The sequence below is a fragment of the Cricetulus griseus genome, chromosome 7 (genome assembly GCF_003668045.3).
Source record: "Cricetulus griseus strain 17A/GY chromosome 7, alternate assembly CriGri-PICRH-1.0, whole genome shotgun sequence".
In the NCBI taxonomy this organism is placed as follows: Eukaryota; Metazoa; Chordata; class Mammalia; order Rodentia; family Cricetidae; genus Cricetulus; species Cricetulus griseus.
The window spans coordinates 22,013,402-22,029,860 of NC_048600.1; positions in this window are offsets into that span (position 1 = coordinate 22,013,402).

Genomic DNA, 16,459 nt, shown 5'->3' on the forward strand with positions numbered 1-16,459 from the left:
TACACTCATAAATAAAAATGAGTAAGTCTTAAGCAGAGAGAGAGAGAAGGGGGTAAAGCCTTCACTAGGAGTTTGTGAACAAATTTGGGGGCAGATTCTAAGATGGTCATAGAGGAGGCACTAGACCCCTGAACTCTGACCCCTGGCTTGCAGAGCTACAGCTGTTTGCCTTTCCTATTGATGCTGATTTATATTTCCAAGTGGGGGTCCACCCACTTTTACTGGAGCCTGTAATTGCAGAATTACACACTTTTCCCAGGGAGAAGATGCTGCCTCCCTGCTGACTCATGGCCAGTTACTGAATAACATCCTACCCCACACAGAAGAAGAACCTTTTTAGCTCTCATGCTGTATCTTGAATGCCAGTATTACTCTTGACCCTCTCATAGAGCCCAAGCATCCTGGTTTATTGGGAAAGCATACTACCTGGGGCTAGGCAACTTGTTTCTGATTCCAATTCTGCCCATTACTAGTCCTCTCTGAACTTCGATGTTCTCATCAGGACAAGCAATACAAAATCTTTGAAGAGGCTATGTATAAAAAGACCTAGTTAATTATTCTGCATGCTTGTCCCTGACACGAACTGTACAAAGTTGTGCCTTTCCGTCCATGCCTTCCACTATTAGCCTCATCAGGAAGCTAGTTGGGATGGTTAAGCCTGGAAGGGGACTGTTGAGAAATGCTGTTCTCTGGGCATGACATAACAGGCTTTTGCCCTCTTGAACTTTCAGCAACTGTAATTACCTTTGAGAGAACTGTTCAAGATTTGACACATAAACATTGGCCTGAGGGAGGGGCACTTATGAAGCCATTCCCTCTTCTCAGCAGGCTTACAGACAGGAAAACTTGCTGGAGGAGAGGGCCATTTTCTTCAATGGTGGGGCCATTTGTGAGTTGCTCAGACTCCTGTGAGTAGCTTGAATTAAGTTATACTTGGGAGGAATTACTTCTTTGGTGTGTTATTAGGTTTGTATAGCATGGGTAGATGCTAATATATGTCCCCAGGAAAAGTTTATAGCATGTGGACCAATTTGTTAACTAAGGAGATTTCTAAGACAACAGCACACTAGTTCATGTCCCACTAGCTCATGTCTAACTACCTCAGGGCCTGCTCTAAGTCTAACGTGCTGTGACAGATCTTTTCAATTAAGGATAAAGGGCTTGAGTGAATGAATGAATAAATAAATGAATGAATGAAACAAGCTGTGTAACACGAATTAATAAAAGACCCAGAGACTGATATTGTGTTTCAAACTTCAAGCTGAAGATCAGAAAAGCAAAGTAGCAGGCCACTAGCTCTTACTACTACCTCAGGCTGAATGGGCTGACACTGCTGCCTCTCTTCAGTGTGGCTGGAGAATGAATGTCCCCTACTTGAATACTGAAGACCCTGCTTCTATCTTTTATACCCCTCTAGTGCTGGAATTAAAAGCGTGTGATCTGTTACTCTTTTAGACTGATCCAATCTCATGTATCCCTGGGTGGCCTTGAACTCACAGAGATTCATCTACCTCTTAATCCTAAATCCCAGGATTAAAGGTGTGTACCACCACCTCCTAGCTTCCAGCTGCTGGGAATAAAGGTGTGTGCCTGACCTCTATGGCTTGTGGCTGACTTTGCTTTCTTAATCCCCAGGCAAGCTTTAATAAATCAAAAATAATATATCACCCCAAGCTGTGATCTGCAGCTCTAACCTGATTGATCAAGGAAGATGAGGACAGAGGAAAGGATATGCGTTGGAGATGATGACTCTGTGAGGCACCCCAGATGCCCAGGCTTGTGAAAGGAAACCAATATCTCCCAGCCATGGTCCTAAGGGAACTGAAAGTTCTGAGAGGAGCGGAAACAGGCTTCTCTGGTCTGCCTCTGGGACCTGTCATTTATCTGCCCACCAGGATTCAAGACAATTAAGGCTCCTTTAGGATGAGAGGCACCCAAGAGAACAAACTACAGACTGGGGATCACAGTTCAGGATCTCCTTTAAGAAACACTTTCAAACAACTCTGAATTCTCTGAACCCTCATGTTCTCAAATTCCTATACCACATATTCTAGCCTTTTGTCTGGCACTTGTCATTTGGGCGCAATTGCTATCACTCAGCTGAAGGAGCATGGTGGAGTACTATGACATAGCACCAATAGGCCATGAACAGAGACCACTATTAGCAATTTGATGTCCAGTGTCATTTGAGATGCTAAATGAATCTGCTAGACTCGTGATAAAAATGCTTTCATGATGCCCAGTTACAGAGGACACAGATGTGTACCCAGGGTCACACATTATTTGGGAGAAATGATGGGTTGAATCCAGTTCCTCCCTGAATCTGCCTCCTAAAAAGAGTCTCAAGTTATTTAGAGCTACAGTAGTGACAACAGACTAGGGCAACAGGTGACAAACTGAGCAGATGATGAGTTTCGCTCAGTCAAGTGGACAGCAGAAAGAGTGGTTTCAGAATATGTGACAGGGCTAAAGACAGCATGAGTTCAGAGCCGCCACTCTAGGGTAGCTCCTGGGAACTTAAATCTGGGGTTCAAATAAGCCTGCTAGTACATCCTAGCAGCCTAGCAATGTCTTTCTTTATGATAGAGTTTTACGCCCAAAGTCCTTTGAGCCTCTCCAGTGGCACCAGAACAACGTATAATAGACTATGTGCTGAATATACTGGATACTGCCTCTAATTGAGGACATAGCGAACTGTAACAAGTGACCAAATGACCTAAACAAGTACTGACAGATTTCCAGGGCCCTTACCCACTCTTTGAAAAAATTGTCATCTTAAAAAATCTACATGTGCATGCATACAAACATGCACTAACGATAAGCATACACCCATACTCATACATGTATATATATGTGTGTACAGGCACTCACAAACACAAACACTCTTCCTCCCTCCCTCCCTCCCTCCCTCCCTCCTCCCTCCCTCCCTCCCTCCCTCCCTCCCTCCTCCCCTCCCTCCCTCCTCTCTCCTCTCCTTCCTCTCTCTCTCTCTCTCCTCTCTCTCTCTCTCTCTCTCTCTCACACACACACACACACACACACACACACACACCTCCTTCGCAGGAGTGTACTTGTCTTGTGACAGACGGAATCTATACTATATCTGTTACCAAGAACACGAGGCATAGTCAGCAAGAAGGCAGAGAGCAGCAGAGCCTGCTCAGCCTGGCCTGGCCCCACATCACTGAGCAGGTTTTGGGGATGGGCTTGGAAGCTCCCAGTTGCCAGTCATTTGTGATGAGCTGACACTTCACAAATGCTATTTCTTTCTGATTCTGGGAAGTCTGCATAGCTACACATGTCGTTATGGCAAGATGACAGTGTGGGAGTGTATGGGTTTATTTTTTGTTGTTGTTAAAAATAGATCCATAGAGGGTCACAATTTAAAGTCGCTTTTCAGTTTCTGATTTTCCAAAGGGAGAGTCAGAGAAGGCAAGTGGCTTACACAAGGGCTCACACTGAGTTCTCAGAGCACCTGGAAAACAAAGACGCCAATGACCCCATCCCAGGACATTGCCTCTAATGAGGTCAACCTGCAAATTTCTTTATGAAAGACAAGTATGAGCATCTGTGGAAGAATCATGTGTCCTGTCTGCCTCCTCCCTCCCTGCTGCCCTATGAGGTTCTGTTTCTGGGAAGGAAAAAACACTGAGCCCAATGAAGCAAAAATAATGTTTTTATTGTCAAAGAGCACAACATCTTTGAGTTGTTCTTTGTGCAAATTCTTTGTCTCATTCATCCTCTTCTACTTTGAAGCCTTTGTAGTAGCTTTGATTTTTCTCTGTTCTTGCTTTCTAACTAGCCTAGCTCATATTGATCCCCTCTGTGCCAAGGACTACAGGTTACCACTTAATCCTCATGAGAAGCAACATTAGAGTGAGCTGCACTCCTATGGAGATGTTCCCAACAAGCCTGGGACAAAGACTTGCTTGTAGAACTCCTACTCCTCATTCTGAGCCCAATTGCAGATGCCAGCTGTTTGGAAAGCTTTCTTCCTTTGCAAGGGGGCAACCAAACTGTATTTCTGACCCACCCTCATCTTAAGGATCCCTGGGCCATGCCCACTTGGAAGAAGCATCGCTCTAAGCACAGAGGAATGTACAATGTGTGGTTCTTGGTCCATGCCAGGTCCACGATGAAATGACTAAAGCATATGGCATTGTTCTCTTCATTTGGCCTTCTAAAGGTCCCAGAGTAGCCAGATTGATATGGTGTTGAAAACCAGTCAACTCCAAAATGCTGCCCTTGATCCCACTTGCAGCCTCTGGTTTTGACCCACTCCAGTGTTCTCCATCTTAATGCCTCATACCTTGACACTCTTCTGCAACTCAATGCAGCTCCCAAGGAGGAAGACCCCTTCAGTGTAGCACCCTAACACACTTTAAGTAGCATTCTCTGCCTGAGTCATCCTTGAAAAACACTGTCATCTGATAAGGTGGACTCTGATATCAACTACCAGAAGTCTCACAGCAAAATCTTGGAGTGGAGCCGAAGAGATGGCTCTATTATTGAGAGTACTTCTGCTCTTGCAGAAGACCAGGGTTCAGTTCTCAGTACCCACATACTGGCTCACATCCACCTGCAACTCCAGTTCTAGATTTGATGCCTTCTTCTGGATTCCACTAGCATTATTTGCAAGTGTTTCACACACATACATACACATATACATACATACATACATACATACATACATACATACATACATACAAAACATCAACAAATAAGTATTTTTAAACATTGGAAGCAAGAATTAGTCAGAAGGTGGGGAAATGGGAGCCACATCCAGAGATTGCACAACTCACAGTCACCTGTTTCCAGCCTAGCCAAGCAGCCTTTTCCATCATGTAGCCTATCATTGTGTAAGGCAGACTCAGAAAGGGGCTAAATTCCACAGATTTGCCATCTAACTCCAAACTTCTGCTTGCAAACACTCCGTGTTGGCAATATAAACTCTTAGGGGGATGATCTTCTACATCAGACCCCCTGTGTGACCTCTGCACTGTGGGAGAAGTCTGTCCAACAGAGCTCCATAGGGCTGGTTGTGGTACTCCCTGGACTAGTTCATCAAGGCCCACAGATTCTGAATTCAGAGGCTCAGGGAGCATCCTACTAACCTCGCCACAGCTTGACCATTGACCCCTCAATGGATAATAGAGCCAGTGTTCCAGAACAGGCTTTGGCTTCAGCCTCTGCCCTCGGAATCCCTGAATGCCGGAGCAATCCTCCTCTGTGGGGCCCTCCCTCGGGTCTTGACCCTGCTAAGCCTGAAGTCATGCTCCCACTGGGTGGAGTTCCACTTCGTCTGTGTACTGGGCAGACTCCCAAGATCAAGTGTGGAGGCCATACATGCTCCAGAGTGTAGAAACAGAGAAGAGTTTGGGCTCAGTTGTTCTCAGCATCACAGCTGTGCACGGAGGAAGCCTGGTAGTTGGGGAAAATGAATTCTCTAACTGAGAAAACAACACAGCACTAAGAGGTTGGACATACACACAGAGGGCAGGTCTGAGCCCCTCATGCACAAAAACTTGCCTGCCTATATGTATGAATGTGTAAGCACATACACACAAAGGCCCTGCAGTCGGATGAAGAACACAGTCACAGTAGAAACAGTGTGGAGGATAGCAGTGTCCAAAGATCTAGGGATACTGGATTATGAAAACCAAAGGTGACAGTTGATTGTCAAAATAGGGAAGCCTGTTGTAGAGGAAAGTCAATTTCACAACCCTATCTGTTGTATGTCACCCAGATTTCCCATGCAGGAATGAGTCACTCAGCCAGGCTGCCAAAAGCATTAGCAGCAAAGGACTCCAAGTTCCTCTGAACCCAAATTAGGTCCTTTCACTGGGTTTTTGCTTTGTACTTTCTTAAAGTTATTCATAATTTTGAACAAAAGTCTGTAACCCAAGCACTTGGAAAGATCAGGAGTTCAAGGCCAGGCTGAGCTCTGTAAAATTCTGTCACAGAAAGAGGGGAGAGAATACCTTCCCCGAGGTCACATCCTTAGAGATGTCTATCATCCAAAAGTAAGAGGTTCTGAATCTTGGTATTAGTTAACTTCTCATGATAATGAAGATAATGAAATACCAGGGATAATAACTTACAAAAAGTAATCCCAAAGATTTATTTTTGCTCACGGTTTGGGAGGCTCCCATCCCAGATAGGGTACCACATTGCCTTAGGCCTCTGAGTTATGCTGGAGAGCAATGGTGGGTATGTTCAGAAAAGCAATCTGCTGGACTTGTGAGGGAGGGTGCAAAAAGGAGTGATGAAGAGGCCAGAGTCCCACAACCTACAAGGACCTACAGACTTCTGCTAGCCCTACCCTCCTAAAGGTTCCAATGTTTTTAATAGTGCCAGCCTGGAGATCAATCCTTTAGCCCATAGACTCGTGGAAGGAAGACATGTATCCAAAGCATACAGTCAATCTTCTACTTGAGAAAATTCTAAAGACCTTGCTCAACTTCAGAACTGTCTGCTCGATGTGCAAGTGTGAAGACCCAAGCTTGGGACTCCCAGCATCTACAGAAAGCCAGGTGTGGCCATTTGGTCCAGTAACCCTAGTGCTTGAAGGAGGTAGAGATGGGTAGAACCCAGAGGAGCTTGCTGGCCAGCCAGCCTAGCCCAATCTGCTCTGGGTGCAGTGAGAGACCCTGTTACACACACACACACACACACACACACACACACACACACACACACACACACAATGTTATGTATATAGTCATGGTGGCAGATACAAAGGAAGAGGTCAAACTGGAAAAGGATGTCCTCTCAAATCAGCTTCTCTTAAAAATTTTAGCAGTTTATTTGCAATGCCTTTGTGACAACTGACAAGTATCCAAAGTGACCCTTGCTTAGCCTCTTTTAATCCCCCTATATATCAAGGCATCATATTTTAACCCATATATATGTAACATATATGTAAGCAATAATGATCTAAAGTCATAAAGCACTAAAAGGTTTTTTTTTAATACAACTTCTTGAACAAGAAAATTCAATGACGTTAATGGCTGCCCTGACTTTCTAGAACACACTGGCTTAGAGATTGCAGGGAACCACCCTTGAGTCACAGTATGGAAGCAGAGCCACAATTTCAATTCCCTTGAACACTATGAAAGTGTAATTCTTTACACAAGCAGTATGCAGTTTCTCCCATACTTCAGTCCACTTATAACAGGAGTGACAGTCAAATGTGACTGGAAAGTAAACAGGAACAACCAATGCTTTCAAATTGTTTCATTTGGGGCCAGGCTGATCTGTCGGGTTGCCAGAGCTGGTTGCTGAGTCGGAGGCCCTCACACACGTGCACTGGTCACGTTGAATTCTGTCACCAGATTCCGGGAGCATCCATGGGCTTCATTTGCATCAAATGAAAGGGTGTCCAAAAATACACTCTGTTGCTAAGGTTACATCTTGCTGTATGCAAATGAAGATGTGTTTGTTCAGACCAGTTAAAAATATCTTGGCACTAGCTAATTTCCCCCATTGGTGTAACGGGAGTGATCAGAGGCCTGTTAAACAGAGGGCTCAGGTTTACCTGACTCAGCACGAGGGGTCTGGAGACAGCATTATTTATGAGGAATATTTTTAGAACTCCGAGCAACTACTTTTCATGAATTCAAATGATGTTTGCTTTCAAGAAGGCTATAAATATCCTCTAATACCAGCACCCACCATCGCCAATAGAGAGATATCTTTTCCCCCGTTTGCAAAAGGAAACATTTGCATGGCTGATTTTAGAAGGAGGGAAAAAATGGAATTGAGCAGGGGTGGGGCCAGCAGTCCAGCAGGACAGGTGAGCAAAGCTAGCATCTATTTCACCTTGCTGAACCTCTCAAAAGTGCTATCTAACTTTATTCTTACGTATTGATAAAAGGCAGCTGTCTTGATTTCTTTATAACACAGGGACTGAGACATGCCACCACTCTATATAAGGACTGAAGACTGTATTTAGAATCCACTCTTGACTTTGATCTTTTCTCCGTAGCATGCTGCCTCTACAACCACAGATTAATTATTGGTGAAAAATTTAAAATCTAAATAGGAAATGGGAGCCAGAAAAGCAGCTGAAGTTTTGACATTAAAAACATTCAACAGACATTATTTAAAATTGAAATCGGTTTTGGCTCTTTAACCTAATTTTGTCACTTTTCCGGAACTTAGCCCAACATACTGAAAGTCAAGGACAAATATTTGTGTACTGCCTTCATTCTGGAAGATGGCCCAATCCTTAAAATGATTGGGTCTCAAATACCTATCAAATACCAAAATGTCAGAGTCAGAAAGGACCACAAAAGTCATCCCAGCCACCATTTTGAGGCAGAAGTTCCTGGCACCACATCCGGGAAGGGAGGCCATCCAGCCATCTGCTTAGAATCCTGCATACAGACAGCCACTCAGCAACTGAATACTTACCCAGTTGAACACATGGCACTCTTCAATGTGCTTCACCCACTTTAATTTTTAATTTATGTAACCCGTAGATCCACCCAATGAGATAGGTACTATTACTTCATTGTATAAATGAAGACACTGACACAAAAAAACGGAATGAAATAAGTTGCCCAAGCCAGTATAGCTTCTAAACTATGGAGATGGAATTAAATTCCATGTAATTTAATATTCTGAGCTCTGAGCCTCTATGTTGTAATTTCTCAAGGAAGGCTCCTGCTACACAAAATAGGCCATGAGGTTGTATTTGAAGAAAGATGTTGCCTGTGAGGTACTCTCCATGGCTTTAGCCTTCTGTGGACTCTGGAAAATTGGCCAAATGTTAGAGGAGTGGAAGAGAGAAGAAAAAGAAAGTGGTGGAAGAAAAACACTTGCTTAGAAACTCAGAACTCCTAGAAGTTAACAGCCCACTCCTTCAGGGGAAGAAAACAAAGCTAACAAGCTACTTCATAGATCCACACACCATCACTCTCTGGATTTAGAGACATGGGAGATGAAGGTCTCAGGGACCTATTTACATGTCCAGTCACAGAAATGTGGTGACCAGGCATCCAAACCACCAACAAGACAAGTGTGTTCTCTTGCCACAGAAAACCTTTTGCTGATATGTTTGCCCTTTGTAATTTTGTCTGTTTTTCACTGAGGCCAGGGGCTAGAGAAATGGCTCAGAGGTTAAGAGCACTAACTGATTTTCCAAAGGAGATGGGTTAAATTTTAAGCACCCACACAGCAGCTCACCACTGTAACTACAGTTCCAGGGATGCAACACCCTCACACAGACTTTACATTCAAGCAATACACCAATGCTTTTAAAATTAAGGAAAAAATGAATGAATGAATGAATGAATGAACGAATGAGGGAGGGAGGGAGAGAAATGGGGAGGGGAAGGAGGGAGGGAGGGACAGAGGAGAAGGAAGGAAGGAAGGAAGGAAGGACTGAGACCAGTATATAGAAATAACATAAAGTCAGGTTTAATTTCATTTGTGAGAATTTCCAGATACTGTAATTTACTCAAAATAAAAATCTTCATCACCTCTGTGTCTCCTCTCCTCCTTCCTCTCTTTTCTCTTTGTCCTCCAAGCATCCGCATGTGCTTGCTCTGTGCACTTCCTGGAGAACATTGTCCTCACTCTCCCATGACCTACCTATCTCTTCTAATATCATGACTTGCTGCATTTAAGTGTTAGCTCAGATTTCTATACCACTAGCCCCAGCCTGTTGATTCACTTATTCAACTCAGCATCTACACTTAAAATTTCTAGCAAGCATTTAAAATATAAGATATGAGCAGACCCTATGATTCTTAACCTCCTTCAAAATAGCCAGCCTTCCCCGAACCTCAGGCCTCCTGAAATGGAGCTCAGAGTTGCACTCAACAACAATGCCATCTGTCCCCCAGCTACTCAAAGCAAGATTTTAAAATTAAGTCCCACTTTTCTATCAGTCTTCTCCTCTCCCAAATCTGGCCTCTCAGTAAGCTCCAATGATTCCACCTGAGAAATTCTAGAATTTTCTATTTCTCTCTTCTTGTGATAGAGCTTTCTTGGCTAAGCCATGACAATGAATGATGCACTCATGGATTCACAGTCCTTCCTTCTCCCTCTTTCTGCTCTGCAAGCAGAGAGATGTCTCTAAAGCATAAATTGGATGATGTCATTGTTTTTTTTTTTCAAAAGCCCCAGTGGCTTCCATTTGAAATTTGAATGAATCTCTTACTCTGCCTCTGGCTTCTCTGTATAAGTTCATTTAAATAAAGCATTTCCTGTGACATTCATCCATATCCAATAATACAGACCTCTGTCCATTCTTCTAACACTGAAAAGTAATTTTACCTTGCTATCTCTTCAGCTTGTAAAACCATTCTCTCTTATTTCAATGTAGATGGCTATCGCTTATCTCTCGGCTCTCAAGCTGGATGTCCTCTGAAAGAATATTCCCTGTAACAGTCTATCAAATCTCCCTATTTTATTCCATAACGTTTATCGATATTTATTGGAAATTCTATGTTGTTTATCATATGTGATGGCTAGTAATAATAGTGAATATGACAGGATCTAGAATTACATGAGATATCAGGCTCTGGATGAGTCTTATGAGATTATCTTGATTAAGTTAATGATGTGGGAAGACACCATTTCCTGGACTGGGATGCTGGTGGGTTTATAATGAGAAAGTGAGCTGAGGCCATGTATCCCTTACTCTCTCATTCTTGACTGTAAATACAACACATCAAACACCCTCAAGATACTTCCTCTGTGATTCCCTCCCATTCATCTAGAAACATGAGTCAAGGGAATAATTTCCCCCCTAAGTTTTTTTGTTATATATTCTATAACAACAGCAAAAAACCCCTACATACTACATTGTGTATTCCTACCCATCACCTATACAGTACCATAGTATACACCAAGTGTTACAGTACTTATCCTCAAGGCACAGGGAACTTACTCAATATAAACCTCTTGAATCAATGAAAAAATGAATGAATGAATGAATGAATGAATGAATGAATGAATGAATGAATGATGAGCTTGCCATCTCTGCAATTTCTCAAGCAGGCACTAAATGAAAAATAGTATAAATATAAGAGGAGGCCCTGGAGCCTACAAATTGAATTCATCTGTTCATATATGAATTCCAATTCATAATCCATGGATGCTGCAAGACATGATCAGAACAGAGGATGTAGGTCATGTGTTCTCAATATCTGCTCCAGAATAAGTCAAAGGAAAGAATGAGTCCAGGGCCTAAAAGCAGGGCGTTGAGCCTGAGGATTCTTTCCAGGCCTTGAAACCTGGTGGATACTTACATTATTTAGTGTTTGTGATTCCCTTTTACTTTCCACTTTCTCTTCCTTGTAATGTGAATCTCTATAACTGTTAGCCTATTCTGGAGTACTACATATTCTGTAGACCTTATAGGCCTACAGAAAGAAACCAATTTGGTCCCATGCTGGATGACACTCTAGAGTCTTCCATGTGTCTGATCTATTCGATGGAGGTAGGCAGAGCTGGAGGTTTTGAGCTGACACTGATGGGCTTTAGGCTAATGCTGCATTAGTTTGAGACTTTTAGAGACATTGGAATGAGATCCACGTGTTTTGCCTATGGGGAAGATGTGATACCCTGGGCACCAGATTCAAGTATAGTAGACTCAATCAGGACCAATTAAAACATGAACTATAACTCATAGAAACTGCAAATATTGCCTTTCATGGCAAAACCACTGAAGGTGTGATTGTGAAATAAATCTTGAAAAGTTAGGCTATCCGTGTGTGTGTGTGTGTGTGTGTGTAAATTCACATAATAAATAATCACAAGCAGAGGGAAATTTAGCACAAACAGGAATCAGAAATCAACAAGGCCTGGAGGAAGGATCTTAACTGATACAGTGATCATCAGACACCAGAGGCAGGAAGACATGAGGTATGGACTCTCCCCTGGCTCCTCTGAAGGAAGCAAGACCCTGTTAACATCTTGCTATTGGCTCACTGATGGTTGATTTCTGGATCTCTGAGCTAGGTCAGAATGCTTTCCTGTTATTTAAAAGCACCAAGTTCATAATGATTCATTGCAGTAGCCAATGGGAAATAGCAACACCCTGTCTGTTTGCTAAAGCAGACCACCTGTTTTTCCATAGAGTTTTTGCCATCTGTTGCAAGCAACTCTTCTTTGCCCACACCCATTGCCAAATGAACTGCACCCAGTCTCATCACTGCCTGTCAAATTCACTTAAGTGTTGAAAGAATTTCCTCTTTCTACCTGAATGTTGAAAGCAATGAGGTTATGTGGGAAAGCTTCCTGGCATGCATTTGTAACTATTACACAAAGAAAATTGTACTAGCTTCTAGTGCCAGGTGGCTGATAGAATACTCACTGATTTCTCTCCCATTCCCCAAATCCCTACCAAAATAGAGAGTAAGAGGACCTTCTTTAAAAGGATGACTGGTGCAATCTAAAAGACTGTTTGTTCAGATATGGAGACTCCTGATAGAAAGCCTCAGTTCTTCTCCAGCCTCTTGACTTCTTTGTAGGATGGTGAGTAGGTTCCAGGGAGAGTTGCTCCTGAGGAAGAACAAGAGAGAGAAAGGTCCAACTCTTATTGCCTCTATTGATTACTTTTCTCATCATTGTGACAGACTGTCTGAAAGAAGCAATTAGAGAGTATGTCAAAGCCAGGAAGATAGGACATCTGGCTCCTCCTTTAATGCCTTGGGCTGTTTGCATGAGTAGTCACATTGTGACTTCAGAGAAGCAGGGGGGAACTTAGGTAAGGGAATAGAGAAGTATCATTCTAATAACCTATGTCCAGTGTCCAAAGGGTTCTACAACTTCTCAAAATAGAGTTACCAGCTGGAGGAAAAAGTATTATGTCAGCTGAGCCTGTGAGGGTTGTTTCACATTAAAGTCTTTGACTTTTCTGGGATGGCCTTAAACTTTACACAATGTCACTTTGGCCATACTCTGTTCTGTAGGGGTGTTATGAAAGTCCTGGCAAGCTCCATGAGAGGAGAAAATAGATTCTGCATCTTGCCAAGGAGTGGGAAGATTCTAGAAGATCATATGGAAATTGTCTAGCACTGGAGTTATCAGACAATTTCAACCTTAGCCCTCATTCCTCAGGAAAATTCCTGTAAACAGTCCCGTGAAGATACTGAGTCTATGACAGCTTATTCACATTCTTTGGTAATTGGGACATTGATATGGGCTGAGCTGTGCCCTCCAAAACTTCATAATCCTCACCTCAAGACTTCAAAACCTATGCAGACCTGGAGATTGGTATCTTAGTGTCTTTTCATATTGCTGAGATAAAATACTCTGACAAAAGCAACTTAAGGGAGAAAGGGTTTGCTCTAGTTCATCAGTTGATGTCCAGTCTATCATGGCAGAGAAGTCAAGGCAAAAGCCTGAGGCAGCCAGTCATATCATTTCTGCTGTCGGAAAATAGAAAATGATAAATGCTATGCTAGTGCTCACTTCTTTCTCATTTTATGCGTCCCAGGGTCCTCTGTTCATGTAATGGTACCACCCATAGGTAAGTTAAGTCTTTCCAGACCAATGACTATAACCCTGATAATCCTCCATAGGCATGCCAAGATGCCCAACTCTTGGGTGAGTCTAAATTCTGTCAAATTAATAATTAATATGAAACACCATAGGCAATCTTCGCTAAGCCAAACAGAGAGACCTTATGGAAAACCAAACTCAACTATGGACTTTTTGGCTTCAGAAATGTGAGAAAATTAGTGCTATATTTTAAGCCACACACTCTACATTATTTTGTTGTAGAAGGTATAGGAAACTAAAGCTAGCAGTATACTAGAGGGAGCAAAAACATAATTGCACTAAGAAATGCATGTGTCCTTTTACCAATTTTTCTAACGTGGAACATCTCTGAATAGACATAATATTAATTAAAGAGGAAAGCATTTAAACTCTCAGTGATAGCTCTCTACTGTGAACTAAAATGTTAACATTTGAAAAATATTTACTTTTGGAATCAGTGAGATAGCTCTCAGCTGGTAAAGGCACTTGCTATGCTGACCTGAGGCCTAGAACCCATGTTAAAAATCCTGATGTGGTAATATACATCAGCAAATCAAGGCACTCATACAGGGAGAAGGGAGGCAGAGACAAGAGAATCTCTCAGAAGCTTCCAGGACAGCTAGCCTTGAATATGTAATGTAGCACAATAAGAAAGACTAGTCTCAAAGATATAAAGGAGGGAACCAATGCCTACAAGTTGTCCTCTGACCTCCATATGTATACCATGATATTCTAGTATGTTTTCTTTTGGGGGGAGGGAGCAGGTTTGGAGACAGGGTTTCTCTGTGTAGCTTTGGAGCCTGTCCTGGAACTAGCTCTTGTAGACCAGGCTAGTCTCGAACTCACAGAGATCCACCCACCTCTACCTCCTGCGTGCTGGGATTAAAGGCATGTGCCACCACCACCCTCTAGTATGTTTTCTATAGTGATGATAAAACAACAAGCAACTTGGGAAGAAAAGGGTTTATTTGACATAAATTTCCAGATCACAGCCCATTGGTGAGTAAAACCAAGGCAGGAACTCAAGGTAGGAACCAGAAGGCAGAGACTGACAGAGAGGACATACAAGAATGCTGCTTACTGCCTTGCTCTCTGTGGTGTCCTGAGCCTGCTCCCTTGTATACATGATATCACCTGACCAAGAATAACACTACCCAGTGTGTGCAGGGCCCTCCCATATCAATCATTAATCAAGAAAATGACCCCACAGAAATTCCCACCTGATGTCTAATCTTATGGAAACATTTTCTCAATTGAGGTTCCCTCTTCCAAGATGACCCCAGCTTTTGTCAAATTGATAAAAGCCTAACCAGCATACATGGAACATGGCATGCTCTCTCTCTCTCTCTCTCTCTCTCTCTCTCTCTCTCTCTCTCTCTCTGCATGTGTGTGTGTGTGTGTGTGTGTGTGTGTGTGTGTGTGTGTGTGTGTGTACACATACATGCAAATCCATAGCTGAAGTTCTGGAAATACACTCCTGTCCTAGTTACTTTCCTATTGTGTCAACCAAATACCATGACCAACACAACTTTTGATAGAATGCATTTAACTGGGCTTATGGTTTCAGAGATTTAAGCCCATGTTGTCAGAGCCAAGTCATGGTGGATAGAGCAGCTAAGAGCTCTCACATCTTGATGCAGGGTATGAACTTGAAAGGATATGAGTCTTGTGAAACCTCAAACCATACCCAGTGACATATCTCTTCCAATATGGTGACATCTCCCAGTTTTTCCCCAACCGTTCTACCAAGTGGGAACTAAATATTCTAAAACATGAGTCTACACCAGGCCTCTCTGGAGAATAGAATTAATTACATGCAGCTGTGAGTGTGTAAACTTCTTGCTTCAGTTCTGTACACATCTACTTGGTTGAGATTTGTACAGTAACTAAGCACTCCCATACTGATAATGACTTGATGATGTTAATATTCCTGTACAAATGAAGCTGTTTCCTCAATTGAATCCCTCTATGTCAATTAACCTATTATAATGCCAATTTCCAGTTTGTATAGATCAAGATTGCTATATGGCCTTGCAATGACCTAATCCCATAGCCTCTAGCCCCCTCCATCATATTTGAAGTACAGCCTAGTTTCTGAAGGCTTTAGTATGAGCCAAAGTGCTCCAACAGAGAGGGGGCACCGGATTAATGAGTTGACTAAGCATAGAGGCTGCTAGATTGAAAGCCGTGTGAGAGCATCCATGCTTCTGGCTGGGAACACTATATAAGGTTGCTATGGTGGCCGCCAAACTTGCTTCTATTTTAGATCCCTCCCCAGACAAAGAAAGGACATAGGGATTGACTTGAGAAATAAATTGTTTGAATTTATTTTTTTCTGAGTACCTACTGTGTGTCAGAACTGATGCTAGCAAATGTGTATGCATAGACCATTCAATGCTTCAAAAAAGTCAAAAAGATGGCCCTGGTTCTGCAGAAGGCAAACTTCGGCTGAGAGTGTTTGCTTTTACTGGAATGCCTTTGAAATTCTGCCTGAAGCACTGTGTTCCCTTAAGGGGAAAAGGTGAAAGTAAAATGTATACTTCCCCCGCCCCCACTGTCTTCTCTGACACTTAATTAATCTCCTTCATATCCTGCTTTTTGTCCTTTACCTCTAGACCCATCCCTAAGTATATAGCTGATGAAGCAACTAAGGAAGGGCTTGGAGGTCTTGGTCACTTTTGTCCTGTGTAAATTTTCCTGATTTGTTCCTTCCTCTCTCCCGGACTCAGGAGCCAATTCGGTCAGGCCTGGGAATAAAGGGGATGGCCTGGAGGGGAAAGAAGCACTAGGTGGAGATGTGAGGTCTATGCCTCCTAGAGAACAAGTCAGTAGGAGGTGCCTTAGGGTTTCTATTGCTGTGGTGACTAAATAACATAACCAAAAAGCAATTTGGGGAGGGAAGGGCTTATTCTACCTACACTTCCACATTGTTGTTCAACATTGAAGGAAGTCAGGACAGGAA